Below are 6,627 nucleotides of genomic sequence, written 5' to 3'. Positions count from 1 at the left end.
TGATTAGAAAAGGGTCAAATTTAAAATTTTGTTTAAAATTTAACGACCAATGTTAAATGGGATATAGTTAATAAGGACATGGATTATAAATAAGAGATCGGTTAAATCATAACTTGACTTCCAAACTGGGTTGCAGTGACGCGGAGACAGTGATGCGAACACGAGGCGACGCAGACGCGGACGCGAAGACAAACAAATTATCAAAAATTAGGAAGCGGACACGTTATGGAATTAATGATATTTCCCACCAATACATATATATATATAATGAATGTAATTTCACAACAATGCTAATAAAATATTGATAAATTAACAAATTTGTATAAGAATAATTCTATATACTAATAAAATATTACATATACAAAAAAATTCAGATACTTTTAGTAGATATTTATATTAAAATAGTGTGTAATATATGCATGTGATGTCACCGATGTGTCTGTCCCGGATACGCGCGCGTCCAAATGTCAAGTTCAATCTGGCACAGACACGTAATCATTTTAGGCACATCCGTGCTACCCATCTTCCAAAGCATTCAAAAGGATGTAAGAACTAAGAATTTTATTAGTATATAATTTTATTTGTTTTCAACATTAGTAGCCTGACTAGAAACATAAGCACTATTTTCAAAATTTACTTCATTAAGGCTGACAAACATTTCATTTTGAAATTCCCCCTTCCTTCATTTTGTAAATGAATCGGATTCATCCTTAAGACCATATTAAGTTGTTCAATGGAATGTGAGTCTTCAACAGTGGGTATCCTCATTTCAACTAGGTATTCGGAACATGGTTGCCATGAGGGTCACTATAAAAAGGAATTTCAGAAGCGTTGCTATATGGATTATTATGTAATACTTTCAATTCGATTCTAGCATTATTCTTTTCGATAAGTTTGAGATTTTCCATCACAGATTGCGTACAAGGGCTCAAGGAAGTACAAAATTGTTCACCATCCCATGGTGGTGACTGGTACATGTGTGGATAACAATTAGGGTCTATATCTTGTAGATCAGGACCTTGAAAAGGTCCATAATATTCCCTAAAGTTATTAAAACCATGGTCTGTAGAATTCTTATAATGTGAAGCATGCTCGTAAGCAAGTTCTCTAAGTGATTTGTTCGATAATTTCTCATCCCTAACAGCTGACCAAAATCCATACATTTTTTTTTTCAAAACAAAATGAAATGAGTCTATCCTAAATGCTTTTATTAATTCCTAAACATAATGATTCGAATAGTATATAAGCTGCTAAAAACTAAACAGTAAATAGATTGTACAAGATTACACTGACAAAAACTAACAAGAAATTTGTTTAAAAAAATGGTGTTGCTGTGACAATGGCGGAGGGCCGTGACGTCTATTTATCTGAACTGAGTTTCTATTGGAATATAAAAATAAAAATATGGTTAACAAATGAGAGGCCAACTCGTATTTGTTAACAAGACATATAACACATTCGTTGAACCCAATACCCGATCATTCAGGCTAAGCAATTACAAATCATTCCTAGACGTCATACTGTTGTAGTGTTTAGGAAACTTACCTCCGGTGCGCATCCGGGAGAAGGCTAATTGGAACTGAATGTTCCTTCTTTTCTTTCGAGTCTCTTAGTTCTTACCTTTTCGTGGTAGTTTTCTCTAACTACAAACAACTTAGAGCACGTCAGTTCAGCACTAACAAAATAAAACACAAAACTAAAAAGCTACAACAAAAAAGATACTGAATGACACCAAAAGAAAATCAAAATAAACAGAGATGGAAACAAATCAATAGTTACATATTACTAAACTTGATTATATGAAACGGAAACAAACAGGACAAATGCAACTTTAAACTAAACTACAAAAGCTACATGAAAAAAAAAATGAACCGAAAAATCAAAACGGTACCGAACAAGCAACACTTTTGAACTAAAAATTAATATACATTTGAAACACTAAAGAAGGATACACATGTACTACGGACAGAAACTACACAGAAATAAAAGCTACAATTTCCCAACTGAAATGTAAAGTTAAACAACTACCATAAGAAGACACAAACTTAACACTGACCTATATAATAACAGATGGACTCCTATATTTCTGAATGAAAGATGGAGTACTGGACTTTAAAATGACATTAGCCTCTAAGAATGTAATATGCTTCTGCAAGCAACTAAATAAAATATGCTAAAATGCAAAAGAGAGAAGATAGTTTATAACAAAAGACAAAAATGAAATAAACACACAGTAAACAACAACATCAACAAAAGTATGCAGCTATATGAATCCTAGACAGCAAATCAATAAAGAGAAACCAAAGAAAATCTTCGAAAAATGTAAAAGCTATAGGACGTAGTCACTCTAATTTAACACCTGATTGAAATGAAACATATATGGACAACAACCTGTAAAGAAATTTTATTACACACTAATACTAATTTACCTTACTAGCACTAGATATGACGAGAAAGGTGGATTATTCTATTATGCCATAAACATGGAGGTAATTCAGTACCCACTAATCCAAATCACAACTACTCAACTATAAGCCACTAAATTGAAACCACCTAAAAGCACTACATAACATGAAAAAGCAAACTTTGTACAACGTAATTATTAATTTTATAGACTCCTAAACTACGGACAAGTGAAACAGCTAAGAAAAATCAATAGCTATAGAAAAATGGGCAACTCTGCACTTACAAAATGTGAAACGACAAACTACAATGATGACTTATGACTTACAATTATATTACTAACAGAATTATGAGAGGCTAAGACGAGTTATATAAAAGCTAAGAAGTACAATAATCTACAGGGAAAAGATATATCAAACTAAACTAAAAATTCAGTACCACTAACTTATACAAAACAGTACTAACTAATCTTTTCTGTTTTGTTTTTTATAAGAAAACAAAGATTATATACAATCGTAACTACAAACTAGCAAAAGCAAAACTAAAAATCTAACTAAACCGTTTGCCAACTCCTCGGCAGCGGCGCCAAAAACTTGGTAGGCTTAGAAACCTACGATTATAAACCGCAAGTGCACGGTGTCTACAATGTAAAACAGAGCGAATACAGGTCGAACCCACAGAGACTAGGTTGGTGTGTAGTTGAATTCTTAAGTCTAACCAATACTAATTCAGATCAAAAGGGGTTTTTGTCGATACGACGAAACAGTTTTTATGAGAACTAAACTAAAGAACAGAAATGCAAATAAGACAAAGGATTGAACACTTGATAAGAGGGCACTAGGGAAATTGAATTCACCACTTAACCTACACCAGATTATTTAGATAATGAAACTATTCTTGTTCCTTATAGTAGACAGCGAGGAAGATTCGAGTCTGCCGCATATCCAAGACTATCTTCAGATGGACGATTTAAATTTCTACTAGAGTATTAATCCCTGGCATTAGTTGTCTTATTACAGCACAAACAATCACAGATTAACAACAATCAATTAAGCATGAGTTGAAGCACAACATAGAAGTATTCTGACTACCTAGGTTGCATGATAAACAAGGTGAAAGTAATATGTTGTAGCACAAAGATGAAATCTATCCTTAAGCATTTAAGCACAACAAGAACAAATTCATAACCAAAATTATCTGATATTGGATTAAGAGCTTCATCTAAGCCCTAGCTAAGAAATTAGAACATGGTAGAAAAATAATGAAAATAAACCTATTGCTTGGTGCAACGGCTACTCCGAGAATGATTTTTTTTCAGCTACCACTCATTATCTATTTATACAAAAGCTCCCCTAATTGTCAAATCCCATTTCTATAAAGTACAATTAGAAAATTAGGGATTTGAATATAAAACTACCACTTACAAGAAATTCTGACAACCCGTTTCTTCTATTGCTTGCTGCATTAGACCCTTGATATCTCAACATCTTCTGAGATTGATTTTGACATTCATCTCCCACTCACTTTTCATTGACAGTAAGTCTAGTCGTAGCTCCAAAGGAGTAGCTAAGAAAGACATAAAAAATAGGAACAGATACAAGGAGCCATGCTGTGTACTTTGGTACTGAATGGGAAGGAAGGTTGATGAATAGTGGTGGTGATGTTGGAGGCAAGGGTTTGACAGTAGAGGGGTATGGAAAGTCTGTTCGGTGGTGGTTGGAGTGAGAGACACAAAAGTAGGGAAGATAAGGGGCTCACCTGGGTGTTAAACACACATACCTAGCTTAGGTATACAAGAGTGAAAGTTTGTTAGCATCTTCTTTTGACAAAAAGGTGAGCAGCACCAGGATTAAACACTTCAGCTCATTACTTGAAATTCTTAACCACTATTGTTTTAGCTCAGTCCAACATCTCCACACATATTTTTGTAACCGATTTCGTGCATTGTTGTGCAATATTTCCAGTTTTCGCAATACTTTTGCCGTCCATATTCTCTTTATTCTCTTACATATACAAGACAAACAAAAAGTATCAATATTTACAATAATAAGATTATTCATAACTCAAGACGCAAAATGGAGAATTTGGCTTAAGATAAAACATTAAATCACCTGAGATGTGATAAAAGATAACAAAATGATCTAAAAATATGCATTAATAGGCACTGATCACACCCCCAAACCTGAATTTTGCTCGTCCACGAGTAAAACAAAATCTAAGAAAATCCTACCTACACCACTGTCGTTGGTCTCTTGATTGCATTTAGCGAATGCAATAAACCTTTTAAACCACTAAGTGTCCCTAGTGGACGAGTTGAAATCTCATGAGGGTTTTCTTAGAACACACCCACAAAGTTCTAGGTCAAAGAATAAGCTCATTTTCTATGAAGTGTATCGCCTGCATTTTAGTTTTAGCTCACAAAAAATGGATATATCAAACTAGCTTTCAAAGGCACAATTTTAGCACTAAAACAACTAAGGACAGGTGATAAGAGTGTAATGTGTATCTATACGTGTATAGAGAAATGATCAGAAGTTATGACTGCCAATTACTAAGAGATGGTTTTTAGCTAAGAACTGAATTCAAAGCCAAGCTAGATGTCCGGCTCTACGAGAATTGTGAATGTTCACTAAGTGTTGGTGATATTTCAGTTTACCCGCGTTGTACATCGATGGCATACACCCTCCCTTGCTTATTACAAGACTATTTACAACATATAACAACACATGACTCTTTATTTACATTGACTACTCTCTTGTTTTGAGGTAAGAGAGAAACATATACTCTTTTATTGAGACAGAAAGTGACAGTAATAAACAATGGATACTTCATTTTTGATTTTTGTATTTTTCTGAATTTTTTTTCTTCTTTTTTCTTCTGATTTTTTTTCTTCAACAAATGAACAAGAAGAGAACAAAGACATCACAATAACACTTTTGACTTATGAACAAAAATAAAATTTACATTGACACTTAACAAGAGGTAGTTCTTTTCGATGTACCCGGTCAAATTCAATGGTTGCTGTTCTTGATGTATCCTCCAACTTCCATCCCAACCAACCAAAGAACAAGCTAGTCAAGTCTCATTCAGTACTCTAAAGTGATTGAAAGTCTACTTAACCGATGAAAATGGTAGATCGTGCATGTGCAAGTTTCTTATCACATGTGAATTGTGCTAGAATCAAGTGGTGCATTGTCATCTAGATTAAGAATCCTATGATATTACGTATGCAGACACCACAAATCAAGGTAGATGAGCCCAAAAATTTATTCATTTTTTTTAACAAGACAGAGTTCAGTTAAAATTATAGCACAGTGATAACCATATGGTATCTACTTTTCACCCCCAAACCTAAACTAAACATTGTCCTCAATGTTTCTAAAGATAAACAAAATTATAACTGCAACATACCATGAGAACCATGCTAAGTGGAGAAAAGGAAAGAGATTACCGGATATCGGCGAAAGCAAGTTTTGAACTCCATTATTCAATGCTAAAACCCAACAGGAAATCAGGTGAAATCACATTGGATTAGCACATTTATCTACAGAAAAAGAAAATTAAATCGACTCAAGAGAGATATTATAATATTACCTACTGAATTATATACAAAGAAAATTCATCATATATATACAACCTAAAGAGTTGAGGATCAACCCGAAAAATGATATGCAGAAACATCAACAACCTTACACATATATAACATGAGAGTTCTAGTAAGACTCCAGATTTAGACGAGTTACCCCAAAACCAGAAGTTTTCAACAAAATTATTTTTGAACACAAAATCTTGCAATTTTGGAGGTGCTGAATGCACAAGATCTAATTCAAAGTGGACTTTGCTAGGGACAGGAAGCGATACAAATTCCAACTGTGGATCATCAATGGTATCATATTTAGCTGCAAAATAGTCCAAAAGGACTTGAGAAGCACACAGTTCTAGTCCTATAGATTAGGTACTCTCAAAAGAGTTGGTTTTACAATCTTTTTACAGGCAAAATCTAGGATGGGTGGAAGAGTCTCAGTATGTGACTTAGGTAGGAAAGTAGCCACATCTAAGTTGTTTTTATGTGTAAGATCATGGCACCATCACATACTCTGCCTAAGTCAGAAACAAATATATCATGCTCACATTTATTGGAAAAATTAGCAAGTCCCAATTCAGACTCATCATCATCAAAAATTTCAGTCTCATGCATAAGAAAACCATAAGAAACATCATGTT

General features: G+C 33.8%; 1 long non-coding RNA gene across 1 annotated transcript; it reads right to left on the bottom strand.

Annotated features, from left to right (window-relative positions):
* Positions 1–228: 228 nt before the first annotated feature.
* On the bottom strand, positions 229–4,124 carry LOC113301442. Its single transcript, XR_003336319.1, has 3 exons — positions 3,828–4,124; positions 1,546–1,643; positions 229–478 (listed from the first exon to the last, which is right to left on the bottom strand). It is a non-coding gene; the product is annotated as an uncharacterized LOC113301442 (long non-coding RNA).
* Between the last annotated feature and the right edge of the window lie 2,503 nt (positions 4,125–6,627).

The sequence above is a fragment of the Papaver somniferum genome, chromosome 8 (genome assembly GCF_003573695.1).
Source record: "Papaver somniferum cultivar HN1 chromosome 8, ASM357369v1, whole genome shotgun sequence".
Taxonomy (NCBI): domain Eukaryota; kingdom Viridiplantae; phylum Streptophyta; class Magnoliopsida; order Ranunculales; family Papaveraceae; genus Papaver; species Papaver somniferum.
Note: the sequence above shows the minus strand (reverse complement) of the source record. Positions and strands in the feature narration are given on the sequence as shown.